The 17,536-nt window shown below is 39.6% G+C and overlaps 1 pseudogene; it reads right to left on the bottom strand.

Moving 5' to 3' along the window:
* Positions 1-16,302: 16,302 nt before the first annotated feature.
* On the bottom strand, positions 16,303-17,281 carry LOC138430155 (beta-1,3-N-acetylglucosaminyltransferase manic fringe pseudogene; annotated as a pseudogene).
* Between the last annotated feature and the right edge of the window lie 255 nt (positions 17,282-17,536).

The raw sequence follows: 17,536 nt of genomic DNA, 5'->3' as shown, positions 1-17,536 counted from the left end.
ATGGCTCTGGGAACATTATATTACCTTTTCTTGCTTGAGGTTATGTCTGATGTATTGGAATACTGGAATATTCTCAAACTTTTACTTTTTAATCTCTGCCTCAACATACTTTCTCTTTCTTTTCCTTTCTTTTCCTCTCTCTCTCTTCTTTTTTTTTTAATCTTCATCCCTTCTCTCCCCAACCCTCTCCTGCTTTTCTCCAGTTTTCAGTTAACTAGTGAATCATCTACAAATATTTCTCCCATAAAATAGCCCCAGGGTTATTGGTCATGTTGTTCTTTTCAGCAGATTTTAACATTCTTTTTTCCCCCTAAAACAATGAATTGCCATATTCCTGTCTTTATTGACACAGAGATCTTTTCCTTCTCGCATGCTTTCTTAACACCTAAGTGATGTTAGCAAAAAGTTATTATTTTCTATTCCATTAGCAATATGTCAATAATTCTTATATTTTAATCTTCATTCATATACTACTATATGAAGTAGATCATGTGATATGAAATAGTTTCATATGATAGTACTTGAATCTTCCAGTATTTGTTAGATGCAGCATTGGGTACTATGAGACCTATGAACAACAATGAGATGACAGTCTGGCCTAAAATTTAATTGACAAGAAAACAATAACATACAGTAAAAAGTAGAGAAATTTATGGGAGTAAATAGAAACAGATGCTAAATTCCACAGAAGATTACAGCAATTTAAAACTGACTGCCCTCAGAAATGTTTTGTTTGGCTTGTATAGTGTTTTTCAAATTTTCAACCAGTTCCAAATTTCAATTTTACATGAAAGTTAGATATTATAATTCAGTGGGATAAATGGGATTATTTGGGAATCTTAGCCCCACACTGGAGAAGGTAGCAACATCTTGAGTTTATAATCTTCCTTAATTCCATAGATATATATCTGTAAACTCATCTTGCCTCAATATCTGGGCCAATCCTTCCTTTCCATGATAGGGATTTATGAAATTTTTGTTCAATATTCACCTGATTCAGCATAAAGCCAGCTTTGGTGGTTTAGGATTTGTATCCTAATCCTCATAATGCTTCTTCTTTTCAGCTAAGAATGAATCTCTACTTGGGGCCATTTTCAGATCTATCCAGGCCAGTCTCCTTTTCTTCATGTCCCTTTTTCATGATGATACCTGAAACCCAGAGTTTGTCAGGGAGAAGTTAGGCATAAACTACTAGCATAGTCTCAGTGTTCCCTGCTCATTGGCTGGACTGAACATGCTACTATCTCTGGTTGAACAGTCTATGACAACTACTTTTTCCTATTTATACCATCTTACCAGATATAACCTGCCAATTATAATCATCTCACGAAGTTCAATTAGTTTGAGTGGGGTTGAATCTGGATTCTGTGGAAACAAGTTTGGACCAAGATTTTTAAGGGGTGTCAACCACCTTCCAAAGAAAATATTCAGTATGATTCTGCTGACACTTTTCATTAAATAAAATGAAATGTGGAGATGCTCTAGCACTGAAAATGAGTCTTCAGCACTTTAAAGCATTTAAAGCATCACTATAGTTCATGTTTAACATAGCCTTTATATTTGTCTTAGAAAGTGTTTCCATTTCTGCATCCCCTACCATTTGCTATTGAATCTGCAAACTCTAACACATGTTCATTGTTCACATTTCCAGACATTGCCAATGGGAGCTGAGAAAGGAAGAGAAAAAAAATCTGTATTTAATATATATTAAAATGAATATTCCTCTCATTAATATACCAGTATGCCACCTACAACCCACAGCAATTTTTTCCTCATACTTTACAGCTTCTCTTCTTTTTTCTTCTCTTTTATCTTTCTTCTCTTTCTTCTTAATCGTTGTCCTCTTGCTCATCTCCTTTTCTTTCCTTTTCCTTGATTGCTGATGAGTTGTCTTTTCTTTCTGTTTGAAAGTAGCTAAAACAAGAACATTATCATGTTAGATTCTAAGTGGAACTCCAACATCAAGACTAGTAAAAGTCGTGTGGTTCTTCAAGAAATTCCCAATAGTGGGGTGGTGTATTTAGCTCAATTATTTTGTACATGAAGCAGTTTATAGAGTAGCATGATAGTGTCTGTAACTATTTACCTAATTACTATTTAACATAGGACAGTATGTATTATCATCAATATATGTAAATAATTTCACAAGTCCCCAAAAGTATATAGATCCTTATTCAGGACTGGTGCCTTGACTCATTAAAAAAAAATCATCATTTGTTTATTAATTTTTTTTGATTCTGGAGAACTGCAATAATTTTTATATTAAGGGAAAATTATAGTCAAGCTTGTAGTTTCACAGGAGGAAGTAAATATGGACTGGATTCAGTGGAAGTAATATTCTTGTGATGTAATAAAGTAATGAAGGTGATGGAGAATCTTACCAGCTCTGTGTCCTATTTAATATTCTTGCTCAATGGACCTCCTAGGATCAGATATATAGTGGTAAAGAGAAGAGAATTCGGAATGACAAGAATGATTTGTGAATCAAAGCAGCCAACTAAAGGAATGATGAGCATGCTCAACTCAGTAATGTTGAAGAATACAATATTCTTTTTTATAGAATGTGACTCAACAAAGAGCTCAATAAGGTGAAAAGTCAACTTTAGTTATGTGGAGATGATTATGCCATTAATTATACTAACTCATATTCTATATTACTTTATAAAATATATCCTTCCCTTTTACTCTTTCAGCAAGCATTTTAGGTAAAATAAAATTATATTTCATTCATGCAGATGTAGAAACTGAGGCCTGGAAGGATGTATTTTACCCAAGGATGAGCAAGCAATGAATGCTGAAGTGGAGAAGGAAATCTAGGTCTACTGGGTCTACATGTGTTAGTGCTGCTGTCCAGATACTATTAATAAATAATAAAGACTAACTGGTCACTGAAACCAAAGTGCAAAGAGAATGGGATGACTAAAATAAATAGCAATTATGTAATATTGTACATAATATTTATATAAATTATGGGAGATAATATTATAAAGTATATAACAATTATATAATATCTTATAATATAATATATTATATTATATAATATTTATATAATATTATGGTACATAATATTATAAGCATATAGCAATTATATAATGTGGTAGGGAAAATATGTTAACCCTCTGACATCAGTTTCCTATTGAATTCTTTGGAAATGCTTGGCTTGGGCCATTTGAAGCTGAAATTGAAAAGACTGTGTAAGGCCCAGGCTGCCCCTGAGGATAATAGAAGATAGACTGGGTGATCTGTTAAATGTGACTGGCTCAAGTCTGGAGGATTCAAATGGCTCTTGTTGTATTCATTAGAAACAGGTTTGCTTAACAGTCTCTAGAGCTCCCTGAGAATGGAGCTGACATTTGCAAATGATAGGCTTAGGAACTTTCTTCCCTCCACAAGTCCCTTTTTCCTATTGTTCTTTTTCCTCCGAGCTTTCCTTCTGGATGTTGGTAAATCTCTAGGAAATGCACTTGTGTTTTCTGTTGTCACATCTCATCAGTGCCTTGCAAGGGGGGTTTGCAGGGGAGATGAGGGAGAACCAGGAAGGAGAGAATGCCCTGGGCTGAAATGGCAGCAGCATGCAAATGAATGCCAACCCTGTGAACATTTCCCAAGCAGTCACATTTTATTACAACCAAATTATGGGATGCAATTCCTAGAAAATGGCTAAAGAAGGACAAAAAAAGGAAAAGTGACCATGCATGATTTATTCTTGATAGACTCACTGTTGAAATAGCAAGTACTATAATTTAGTTCTTTCTATCCTTCAATAAATGCATGCATATTTACTAACTATGCTTACCATGCTAGGTAGGAAATAGAGGTGCATACATGTGTATATTAATTTTTATATCTCCACCCCATTTTTTGTTCTTTACTACCACAGTTCTATTATAAGTCTTCAAATTTAAGTAGTTCCCTGGGCAACCAACAATTCTAAAATATTTTAGCTCAGAAATGCAATCCCAGATATTTGCATATTTAACCAGGAACAAACTCAGATATATGTCAATGACCACACTCATCCTAGTGACTATTTAAAAATATATATATTCCTATAAATAGCTCTTATAAAATTTTTTATTTGCTAAATCTCTGATGGGAGATTCTGATGACAGCCAGGTTTGGAATTATGGGATAAAACACATACCTCAGGTAATGACAAATTGGTAAAAGCAATTAATTACTTTAACAAGCTTGTAAGACTGCACCAAATAATAATTGTAGCTTTTGCAAGATTAAATTTGTGACTAAAATTCAGGAATAAACTATATGTCTATTGGGTAAAGAATATTTTAATAAATATTAAACATGGAGAAAAGGGGAATAGTATACAATACTTCAGAGAAGTACTGATTAGCTCAATCCAAAGTGATTGAGATGTGGTTCCTACCTTTCATATGCTTTCAGTCTGCTGAGGAAATCTTGTATAAACTCTTAGTGGTATACAAAGTAGTATGTGCTAGAATTTGTGTATACATGAACAAAGAACTGTAGGAGCAGAAAAAGGAGAGAAACAGGCTTAGCCTCAGAGCAGAGGGGAAAGGCTTCACAGAGGAAATCTGCTGAATGTAAAAGGATGTAAAGAGATGAGTGAGGTCAAGGTGGAATCAGATTCCAAATGGAAAGAAAACTCTACACGTGGGAAAGTGTAGACTTTTGAAAGTGCAGGACAATATCTATAACCTGCATAAAAGCCAGTGGCTCAGTTTATGCATAGTACAATATTTAAAATAAATCAAAACAAAAGACAGGCTGACAACAAAAAGTAATTTTAAAATAATCAAATTTAATTGCTTATTCTTAAATTTTCACATGAATGAAGCCTAGGGAAATCATATTTATAGTTCTTTCTTCTTTCCTATTCCCTTCCCTCATGAGTCATTCCTGAGAACTAAGATCTTGCCTATCCCAGTCTCTCACTCTTTTTTGGCTATTGCTTTATTCTTTTTACTCTCTAGACTTAAACTATTTATTCTCCAAACTCTGCATTAAAAAGTAAAACAATATAAAAATAAAAGCAGCCACAGTACTTACTCTTTGAAACAAGATGGAATAACAGAAATTGCATTTCCTTTTTCCACATAAAATAATTGAACAAAGTATAGGAAAAATTATACTTCGGCCACCTGATGCAAAGAGCTGACTCATTTGAAAAGACCCTGATGCTGGGAAAGATTGAAGGTGGGAGGAAAAGGGGATGACAGAGGATGAGATGGTTGGATGGCATCACCAACTCAATGGATATGAGTTTAAGTAAACTCTGGGAGTTGGTGACAGACAGGGAGGCCTGGCGTGCTGCAGTCCATGGGGTCACAAAGAGTCAGAGACGATTGAGCGGCTGAACTGAACTGAGCTGATATATAAGTCACTGGACATCAGTCAAACAAATCAGGTGAAATATGATTGTTTCATGTTATTGTATGGAGAGTTCATGGGTCATGGTGTAAGAAAGGATAACTGATGGTGGTTCTAACCCTCTGGCTGAGTAGAGGGGATATTGTTGAGAAAGCAGGAAGATGAAGGTAGCTAGAGTTCATAGGAAAGACTACTAGAGAAGAGAAAGTTGCACAGCCAGAGAATTTCAGAGATATGCAAAGGGTTACTCTTGAGTGTTTACTGGAGCAATGATCAACATATGTGTGTGAGGAAACTGGCAGATTGGGGAAAGAGTCATCTGAAAGAAGTAGAGGCAACATACCCACATTTAGGAGATGTTCCTGGCCCCACCAATAAGACTAGAAAAATCACATGATTTATGAAACATTTGAGTAGAATATACAGAGGAATATTGACTCAATAGTATAAAATATTTATTTCTAGATTAATCATAATCTAGACCTGCTTAACAAATCTTAGAAACAAGACCCCTCAAAGTTTAATTGATTTAAAGTAAGCTAATTTTAGGAAGAAATTTGACTCTGTATAGGAAAACAAAAACATCCAGCATCTAAAAAGATAAAGTAAAAAACTGAAATGTCTGAGATGAATCATAGATTAGATTAGACACTGCAGAAGAAAATATCAATAAGTGTAATACAATAAAGCAGTGGGGATATTCCAAATTAAACATAGGGGGGGAAAAACCCAAATATGCAATTAAAGCAATATTAGTGAGTGTTGAAAAGCCATGAGAGACCTAATATACATATAAATAGAATCCACAGAAGAGAGGGGAGTGGTGAAGAAAAATATTTGAAGAAATAATTGCCAAAAATCTGCTAAACCCAATAAAACCTATAACCTCACAGATAATAAGATTTTATGAACCCTAGGCACAAGAGGCATGAAGAAAATTATACCAAAGTACAATGATTTGCTCAAGTAATAAAGAATATCTTTATTATAATAAAGACAAAGGAAGACTGAGACAAAGAGCACATTTAATTCTAAGGATCCAAAATAGTATTTATTTTGTAAGAAAAAATTCAAGCAAGAAGACAGTAGAGCAATATCATTTAAGTACTGAAAGAGAAAGATATCATTCAGGAATTTTATATTCAGCAAGAGTAGTTTTCAAATTTGAGGGTGAAAGAAAGACTTTTCCAGATACATAGCAGTTGAAAGTAGTATTCATTATCTGCACACTTAATTCATAGGAGATGATAAAGGAAGTCTTTGGGGAGGAGGAAAACAATACCAGATGATAAGTTGAACCTCAATAAAGATATGAAGAACACTAGAAACAGTTGCAACATGGGAAAATATACAAGAATAAGAAAATATTACTAAGTAAGTATGTAAACTATAATAAACATTTAAAGAAAATAATATTAATGTAGCAGGATTTATAACATATGTGAAAGTGAAATGTATGGCAATAATAACTTATTGTACAGAAGGGGAGATGCTGAAGTATACTACAAGTTTCCCATGTTATATGTGAAACAGTATACTGTCACTTGTAACTAGACTGATACATTAAAAATGGATGCTACAACCCCCAGATCATCTTCTAAACTAACATGGCAGATTTATAACTAAAAATTCAAAAACAACAACAACAAAAACACACTGACACTTTAAAAAAGCCATTAGTTAATCCAAAAAAAGAAAGAGTGGAGGAAAAAGAAATTGTCTTCTAGATAGAGTTAATCCTAATCACATCAGTAACCACATTAAATGTAAATGGATCATATACCCTCAAATAAAAGACATAGCTTGTCAAAATGAATAAAAAGCAAGGACCAACATATGCTTCTTTAAGAAGTGCATTTTTAACATAAGGGCGCTATAGCTGGCAGTCCTAAGGTGGTGAAGGAATAGGACAGGGAGACCACTTTCTCCCCCACAAATTCATTGAAAGATCATTTGAACACTGAACAAATCCCACAAAACAACTTCTGAATGCTGGCAAGGGCACCAGACACCCAGAGAGGCAGCCCATTCTCTTTGAAAGGAGGTAGGATGAAATATAAAATATAAAAAGAGAGACAAAACAGTTAGGAGTAGAGACCCCTTCATGAGGGAGTTGTGAAGGACACATTTCCAAACACCAGGAAACCCTCTCACAGGTGTGTCTGTGGGGAATTTTGGAATCTCAGAGGGCAACATAACCAGGAGGGGAAAAAAAAATACCCATAGATTATACACCTAATTGCAACTCCCAGTGGAAAAGTAGCCCAGACGCACGCGTCTGCCAGCAGTGAGTGGGGGCTGAACAGGGAGATGTGGGCTGCTTGCTTAGGGTAAGGACCAGGCCTGAATGACCTGAGGACATTCTGAGGGAGATAATGTGAGATAGCTACCCAAACTGTGGGATAGCCAGAGAGAGAGAGAGAGAGAGAAAAAAAAAAAAAAAGGGAGAGAAAGATAACTTTCCCATGAAAAGCTCTAAGGCACAGGCTGGCCCGCTCAGAGAACAAAGGACTGAGCAAATACCAGAGGAAGCTAGCTGGCTGCAGACAGACCCCCTCCGCCCACTGGAGGCAGAGAGGCAGGCGGGTGACAGCCAGAGCCGGAAGGCAATGGGCAATCTTGGCCACAGAGATGGCATTCTCCACCAAACTGTGAGCAGGCTTCCTGTTACTAACCAAGCCTTCCTGGGATCCTGGACAGTTGACATCTGCCAGGAGGGTCGCAGTCAGAAATCAATTTCCCAGAAGAGACACACAGCACACCTGAGACGGCGCTCTTGTGGTGCACCCAGGAAACTGAGTGGCTGGGAAGGAGGAGGTGATAAGACACACTGCCCACCTGAGGAGAGTGTGCTCGCCAAGCACCTGGTCACCTGAGCTGCTCAGACCTGGGAAGGGCACAAAACACAGGCCCAATCAAGTCTGTTCCTTTATGGAGTACCCAAGAACCTGAACCTGAGAGGCTTAGACCTGGGAAGTGCACACAGCCCAGGGCTTGCTTTAGACAGTTCCCCTGCAGAGCAACCTGGAGCCCGAGTAGTGTAGACTGGGAAAGCACACATGCCATGAGCGGGGGCAAACCCAGTGTGGCCCAGACACTGCGAGCACTCCCCAGTGTTCCTCCCTCCCCACAGCACAATTGAACAAGTGAGCTTTAATAAATGACGACCTTTGCCCCCTTTCGGACATGACTGAATGGCTGAACTGAACTTTGCCCTCTTGTGTCAGGGCAGAAATTAGACACTGAAGAGACTTGCAAACAGATAAGCCAAAATAAAAAAAGAAGAGGGAATAGCTTTGGAAGTGATAGCTGCAACAGATTAAAACCCTGTACTTAACATTGACTACATTGGAAGGGGCCTATAGACCTTGAGAAGTATAAGCTGGAACAAGGAACTAATTGAAACTGAACTGACCCCACACTGCCATCAACAGCTCCAGAGAAATTCCTAGATATATTTTACTATTATCATTTTTTAATTTTTGATTTAAAAAATTAAGTTCTTTATTACTCCTTTTATTTTAATTTTTAAAAACTACTATTACCTTGAAAAAAGACCCTATTTTTAAAGCAGATTTCATATATATATATTTTATAATTTTTGCAATTTTTAAAGGACCTAGGAGAAATAAAAAAGAGTCAGTCAGTAAGCTGAGATCAAAAGCACTCTGGAGGGAACCAAGAGTAGAATAATGGAGGCAGAAGATAGGATAAGTGAGGTAGAAGATATAATTGTGGAAATAAATGAAGCAGAGAGGAAAAAAGAAAAAAAAGAATGAAGAGAAATGAGGACAACTTCAGAGACCTCTGGGACAATGTTAAACACCCCAACATTCGAATCATAGGAGTCCCAGAAGAAGAAGACAAAAAGAAAGACCATGAGAAAATACTTGAGGAGATGATAGTTGAAAAGTTCCCTAAAATGGGGAGGGCAATAGCTGCCCAAGTCCAAGAAATCCAGAGAGTCCCAAACAGAATAAACCCAAGGTGAAACACCCCAAGACACACATTAATCAAATTAACAAAGATCAAACACAAATAACAAATACTACAAGCAACAAGGGAAAAAACAACAAATAACACACAAGGGGATTTCCATAAGGATAACAGCTGATCTTTCAATAGAAACTCTTCAGTCCTGAAGGGAATGGCAGGAAATACTAAAAGTGATGAAAGAGAAAAGTCTACAGTCAGATTACTGTACCCAGCAAGGATCTCATTTCAAATATAAAGAGAAATCAAGAGCTTTATAGACAAGCAAAAACTGAGAGAATTCAGCACCACCAAACCAGCTCTTCAACAAATGCTAAAGGATCTTCTCTAGACAGGAAACACAGAAAAGGTTAGTGGCTTTAATACCCCACTCACACCTATGGATAGATCAACTAAACAGAAAATTAGCAAGGAAACACAAACTTTAAATGATACAATGGGCTAGTGAGACCTAATTGATGTCTGTAGGACATTTCACCCCAAAACAATGAATTTCACCTTTTTCTCAAGTGTACACGGAACCTTCTCCAGGATAGATCACATCCTGGGCCATAAATCTAGCCTTCGTAAATTAAAAAAAAAAAAAAGGAAATCATCTCAAGCATCTTTTCTAATCACAATACAGTAAGATTAGATATCAACTACAGGAAAAAAACTATGAAAAAATCAAACATATGGAGGCTAAACAACACACTTCTGAATAACCAACAAATCACAGAAGAAATAAGAAAAGAAATGAAAATATTCATAGAAACGAATAAAACTTAAAACACAACAGCCTAAAACCTATGGGATTCAGTAAAAGCCGTGCTAAGGGGAAGGTTCATAGCAATAGAAGCTTACCTCAAGAAACAGGAGAAAAATCAAATAAATAACCTAACTCTCCAGTACTCTTGCCTGGAAAATCCCATGGATGAAGGAGCCTGGTAGGCTGCAGTCCCGAAGAGTCGGACACAACTGAACGACTTCATTTTCACTTTTCACTTTCATGCATCGGAGCAGGAAATGGCAACCCACTCCAGTGTTCCTGCCTGGAGAATCCCAGGGATGGAGGAGCCTAGTAGGCTGCCGTCTATGGGATCGCACAGAGTTGGACACGACTGAAGTGGCTTAGCAGCAGCTGCAGCTACATCTAAAGCAACTAGGAAAAGGAGAAATGAAGAACTCCAGGGTTAGTAGAAGGAAATAAGTCATAAAAATTAGGGCAGAAAGAAGTGCAAAAGAAACAAAGGAGACCATAGCAAATATCAACAAAACTAAAAGCTGGTTCTTTGAGAAGATAAATGAAATAGACAAAACCTTAGCTAGACTAATCAAGAAAAAAAGGGAGAAGAATCAAATCAACAAAATTAGAAATGAAAATGGAGAAATAACAACTGACAACACAGAAATACAAAGGATCATAACAGATTACTATCAGCAAATATATGCCAATAAAATGGACCACTTGGAATAAATGAACAAATTCTTAGAATAGTATAACTTTCCAAAACTGAACCAGGAAGAAATAGAAAATCTTAACAGACTCATCACAAGCATGAAAATTGAAACTGTAATCAGAAATCTTCGAGCAAACAAAAGCCTGGGACTGATGGCTTCACAGATGAATTCTACCAAAAATTTAGAGAAGAGCTAACACCTATCCTACTCAAACACTTCCAGAAAATTTCAGAGGAAGGTAAACTTCTAAACTCATTCTACGAGGCTACAATCACCTGAATACCAAAACCAGACAAAGATGCCACACAAAAAAGAAAACTACAGGCCAATATCACTGATGAACATATATGCAAAAATCCTTAACAAAAAATTAAAAATCCTTAACTAAAAAAAAATTGTCAGCATGATGTTGCAACATAAAATTTAAATGTATTCATTTTATAAGGCTTAATAATGTATCTCTTTCTGAGATTTTTATTTAGTGATACAGCACCTTCCCAAATACTCTGCATTCTTAGTTATCATCACTACTCTTATTTCCCAGGGCTTTTTTTCACTCAATTTTTACTATTGTTCTCTTATACTATGGATTTGTTCTCAGCTCTTCACTTTAGATTTGCCTTAATCTATCTTTGCCTTGATGCTAATGATCAGCATTTTTCCTTAAACTCTTCCAGATCACGGAGAAATTTTACCTTAAATCGTCATGTCTTTGGGAATTTGGCTGTCTTAGCTACCCCAAGTTGTTCTAGATGTATTGAAGTCAAGTAGAAAAAAATGAAAGCATTAGTTGCTAAATCCTATCTGACTCTTTATGACCCCATAAAGAGGCTCTTCTGCCCATGGCAAGAATCCTGGAGTGGGTAGCCATTCTCTTCTCCAGGGGATCTTCCCAACCCAGGGATCAAACCTTGGTGCCCTGCATTGCAGGTGGATTCTTTATCATCTGATTTACTAGGAGAGCCTGTATAAAAGTCAAGGACACAGCAAAAGAGAACTCACCTCAGATGAAAGACTTTAAAAAAGGGACCACTTTTTAGCTAAGGGGTAAAACAAAAAAGAATGTTCAGGGAAAACCAGAAGCATAGAAATTGAGCTGTCCTTAGGAGTGGAGCAAATAAGGAAGAAATGCCGTGATCTTTTTCTTTCATCTCCCAATCTCCAGTGAAGGCCTCCCATTGCCAGCTGGCACAGGAATATGAGGAATGCTGTTTACAAAGGCAGTCCTACTGCAGATATAAAGCATGGCAGAGAAACACACACACACAAAATGTATCTGGGAGAAAAAAATAGCATAGGACAGAGGGTAATTCTGAATTTTTTTTTTTTGTCAGCCCATAAATATCTTCTGTTTGTATGACATAACTACTAGGTCATGATCTACATAATTTAAAAGGCAGAATTTTCAGAAGATTTTAGAAATAATTTACTTGTTTGTTTGTTTTTAGGTAAGAAGCAGATTTATTTAGAGAGAAACACACTCATAGAGTGTGGGCCATCTCAGAAGGAGACAGCAGCTTTGAAATATGGCATGGTTAATTTTTATGGGCTGGGTAATTTTATAGGCAAATGAATGGGAGGATTATTCCAACTATTTGGGGAAGGCAGAGGGATTTCCAGGAATTGGGCAACTGTCCACTTTTTAACCTTTGTGGTTGGCATCAGAACTCATGGCACTGGTAGAGATGTAATGGAAGGGAAAGAGAGCAATCAAGGATGCCTAGAATATTTTCTTCAGCGTCACTGACAAATTATCATCTTTATTAAACTTTTTGAATGGCTTTAATCTCACCATTTTGTAAGGCAACTATGACGTTCATATTGCCCTCTATGGTAAATCAACTACACCATTGATGCATTTTTTCTCCTATGAAATTTTGAAGTTTAAATAATTTAATTAAAAACAATAACTTTAATGTTTAGTTATTTATCTCTATAAACTATTACTGTAACTTTAATTTTTTTTTTCTGCAGATGCCACAATGCTTGCACATGAAGCTCTAAAGAACCACATGAGGCCCATGGCAGTGGGTTGAAACATCCCTACACTTGCCGTCTTCCCAATGTGGTTCAAATGAGGGGACTTTGACATTTTCAGTGATGGTCTCCTTTGATACTGTCTGTGAGCCTTCCTTGTCTGTGAGGCTATTGCTTCCTTTGTAAGAAGGAAGAGGTGATTGAAGATATTTCTTTTTACTTGCAATACAGTCAGATTAAACAATCACTGAGGGACCATTCTTTGCATTTTGTGAAAAGGTGATGCATAAAAGAAAGTACAGAGGCATAATATAAGAGTAACAATAAAATAGAATCTATCCAAGTTATAAAATCCAATATGGGTTTGTTTTGTGCTTAGGAAAGAATATTCTATATTTCACCTGATGATTGGAAAATATGTAATTTTATGATTGTTCTAGTAAAGTAGATTATATAAAAGCTATAATGCAAGCAATAGTGAGAACTTATATTTGTGTCACACCTTTCATCACAAAACACTTTCAGAAAACTGTATGTATTAACTCTAAGGCATATAGCAATGCATAGTCAAGATGTGTGCTATAGACTGAATGATTGTATACCCTACCCTCCAAATTCATATGTGATGGTGTGAGAAGGCTGGGGGGCCCTTGGGAAATGATTAAGTCATGAGGGTGGAGCCTCATGAATGGGATTAGTGACTTTATAAACGATCTCAGAGAGCTCCCTTGTTGCTTCAACCATGTGAGGACACAGTAAAAGGAGAGAGCCATCTATGAATCAGGAATCAGACTCTCACCAGACACCAACTCTACTGGTACCTTGATTTTGGACTTCTTAGCCCCCAGAACTGTGAAAAATAAATTTCTTTTGTTTATAACTCACCTAATCCATGGTATTTTGTAATAGGAGCAGGAGTAGATCAAGAACATACATATAAAAGAGATCAACACACAGATAGTTCCTTCACTGATATGAACTGACTTTATCTTGTGCAAGGTGGAGGGACTCAGGCAACAATGGACATGATGTTGCTTGCTGTCTGCTAAACATTTATTAGTAGTCAGCCAGCTTGCTCTGAGTTATCCATTTTCTAAGGGGGAGGGGGAATAAGTGATGCAAAATCATGCAGGGGCTCATTAGTGTGCTTTATGAAATCAGAGTCTTATTCATAGACATTTCATGGATAGGCATACATCTGAGGAGAGGGAATAAAATGGCTCCATGAGCAGCTTGAGTGAATGGAAATTCCCTGGAAATGAGGAAGTCCTGGATAGAGCAATGGAGTCTTAGACAAGCAAAGAGGAACAGTACTGATTAGTTCATGAAGTTCTGATTCTTGAATTTGTGTGGAAATGAGGAACAGTGCAGAGAGTATGAGCCTCCCAGGTGGTGCAGTGTTAAAGAATCCACCTGCCAAAGTGGTAGACAAAAGACACTTGGGTTTGATCCCTGGGTTGGGAAAATCCCCTGGAATAGAAAATGGCAACCAACTCTTTTTTTTTTTTTTCAAACAAATAAGGGGTAATCTTCTTACAGAACAAGATGTTGGAAGGGACAGCTGTGGAAATGATTGTCTTGGCATTCCCTTCATGGCAGCAGGGGGGCTTCCCTAGATCCAGACATCACACCCACATTTGCAGTAGGAAGATGGGGTACAGGGCTACAAAACCTTCCCCAGAAGCCTCTCTATTGGCTTTACTTAATTCTCACTAACAGACAGAGATCTAGCTCTGGCCGTAGCTGGGCCAAGTCAGTTCAGTTCAGTTCAGTCGCTAAGTTGTGTCCAACTCTTTGCGACCCCATGAATCGCAGCACACCAGGCCTCTGTGTCCATCACCAACTCCCGGAGTTCACTCAGACTCACATCCATCAAGTCGGTGATGCCATCCAGCCAACTCATCCTCTGTCGTCCCCTTCTCCTGACCCCAATCCCTCCCAGCATCAGAGTCTTTTCCAATGAGTCAACTCTCTGCATGAGGTGGCCAAAGTACTGGAGTTTCAGTTTTAGCATCATTCCTTCCAAAGAACACCCAGGGCTGATCTTTAGAATGGACTGGTTGGATCTCCTTGCAGTCCAAAGGACTCTCAAGAGTCTTCTCCAACAGAAGAAGCATCAATTTTTCAGCGCTCAGCCTTCTTCACAATCCAGCTCTCGCATTCATACATGACCACAGAAAAAACCATAGTCTTAACTAGACGGACCTTTGTTGGCAAAGTAATGTCTCTGCTTTTTAATATGCTATCTAGGTTGGTCATAACTTTCTTTCAAGGAGTAAGCATCTTTTAATTTCATGGCTGCAGTCACCATCTGCAGTGACTTTGGAGCTCAAAAAGATAAAGTCTGACACTGTTTCCCCATCTATTTCCCATGAAGTGATGGGACCAGATGCCATGGTCTTCGTTTTCTGAATGTTGAGCTTTAAGCCAACTGTTTCACTCTCCTCTTTCACTTTCATCAAGAGGCTTTTTAGTTCTTCACTTCTGCCATAAGGGTGGTGTCATCTGTATATCTGAGGTTATTGATATTTCTCCCGGCAATCTTGATTCCAGCCTCTGCTTCTTCCAGCCCAGCATTTCTCATGATGTACTCTGCATATAAGTTAAATAAGCAGAATGACAATATACAGCCTTGACGTACTCCTTTTCCTATTTGGAACCAGTCTGTTGTTCCATGTCCAGTTCTAACTATTGCTTCCTGACCTGCGTATAGGTTTCTCAAGAGGCAGGTCAGGTGGTCTGGTATTCCTATCTCTTTCAGAATTTTCCACAGTTTATTGTGATCCACACAGTCAAAGGCTTTGGCATAGTCAATAAAGCAGAAATAGATGTTTTTCTGGAGCTCTCTTGCTTTTTCGATGATCCAGTGGATGTTGGCAATTTAATCTCTGGTTCCTCTGCCTTGTAGTAGCTCCTAATAGCAAGGGAAGCTGCAAAAGCGAGCAACAGGAACATCATGATGGGCTGGGACCCATTCTGATTCATCATCTGGATCTGGACATGCTGATGTGCCAAACAACATTAGGTGGGGAGCAGGGGCTGGAGACTGGTCAGCAACAACATTATCTGCCACAGACTCTGGATTCTGCCCTTCTTCCACTTGGGTCCCCTCAGTGCTTGAGGATCCAGCCAAGGAAGCCAGGAGTGAGTGGCCCAGTGCTTGATCCCAGGAGAGGAACTGAGAGACCAGAGCTAGGGGCTCTACACACCCAGGGGCCCAGGTAATTCTCTGGAGGTTTAGGATTCCTGAGTCCAAGTAGCTTAAGGACCCTCCATCCTCATTCAGTTCAGCCACCCTGGGCCCATGGAGGCTCAGCCATTGAGACCTCTCTGGCCCTTAGTTGGTGCCCCCAATCCTGGGCTGTGCAACATGCCTCCCAGGGGCTTGAGATGCATTCAGCACCAGTTATCATCGAATCCTGGGCTTGCTCATCTCTCAGAGGCCCTGCCAGGGACTGCCCCCCCCCGCCCCCCCACCAACATGCACATAAGACCTGCCATGGGCCCTCAAGGCTTCCTGAGAGGCTTAGGACAACCAGAGAGCCTCAGCCCAGTTTTTTCCCAGAGATTCAGGGTTCATCAAGCCACCAGCTGCAGGCACCAGGGAGTATCCGGGTAGAGGAGACAATGGAGGGAGTGAAACCTGGAGGGGCCCTCCTCAGGCTAGAAGGGGCCATGGAGATTAATAACGTTAAGTTTCCCCTCAAAGATGCCGTAGCTAAGGGTGACCTGCTCCGGGAGCTGGGCAGCCTCCAGCAGCTGCAGGGTCTCCAGGCTGCCCAGCTTGCACTCAACAATGTAGCCCACGGTGCTGTCGTCAGGCAGCCAGATGAGGGCAGATGCGTCCATGAAGTGGGAGCCACTGGCCCAGGGGGCCATCTTCAAAGCCGGTTTGTAGTTGATGCAGAAGCCAGCTCCCCCTGTGGTAAAACAGAACTCTATTAGCCTTGTGCGGTTTATCAGCCTTGTGCGGTTGTGAGGTTGTGACTCCGAAGCGTGAATTGGCCAATTCAGGCTAGGTCAGCCTATGTAGAGGTCGCGGGTCTGGGGGAAGGTTTTCAGCAACTTCAGTAGCGCCCTTGGGTTCAGATAGTTGTCGTTATCCACATGGCAGAATCATCTCAGCCCACTGGCCAAGAAGGCATCAAATTCAGGGGCCATCTTGCAGGACAGGGCAGGGTGGCTGTGCTCTGCAGAGCAGTTGGTCCCACAAGATGGGACCCCAGTCTTTCCTGTAGGCCTTCATCCAGGCTGTCACTGAAGATGAATGGCTGGGTCCTGGAGACCCACGTGTTGAGCTGCAGCTCCTGGCAGGAGTGGTGGAAGGCCTGGGTCGTCTTGACTACGATGAAGACATCGTGGAGCTGCAGCTCGGAGGGCCGAGGGCTTGGCGGGCTCAGCTCAGGGGTTTTGGGCACACCTCCGGGGACAGGCTTGAGTGGTACCGTAGGGAGAGGAGCCCCATGCACAGAAGGGTGAGGAGGACCCCAGCCAGGCCCCAGAGGAGCTGGCACTGCATTGGCCCTAGGGCCCCAGACGGTTCAGCTCCCAAATCCCAACCAGACGGGGAAGGGAGGCTGGTCAGGTGGGAGCCCTGGCAAAGGGAAAGGGCTGGCAGGCATGGCTGGTGGGCCGGAAGGGGAGAGGTGGGAGTCGGAGCTCTGGACCCACAGGCCAAGCCACTGTAGCCCCGCGGCTGCCAGCCCTCCACCTGCTTCACAACCAACTCTTGTATTCTTACTTGGAAAACTCCATGGACAGAAAGGCCTGGCAG

The sequence above is a fragment of the Ovis canadensis genome, chromosome 1, assembly GCF_042477335.2.
Source record: "Ovis canadensis isolate MfBH-ARS-UI-01 breed Bighorn chromosome 1, ARS-UI_OviCan_v2, whole genome shotgun sequence".
In the NCBI taxonomy this organism is placed as follows: domain Eukaryota; kingdom Metazoa; phylum Chordata; class Mammalia; order Artiodactyla; family Bovidae; genus Ovis; species Ovis canadensis.
This window is presented reverse-complemented; position numbering and strand designations above follow the sequence as displayed.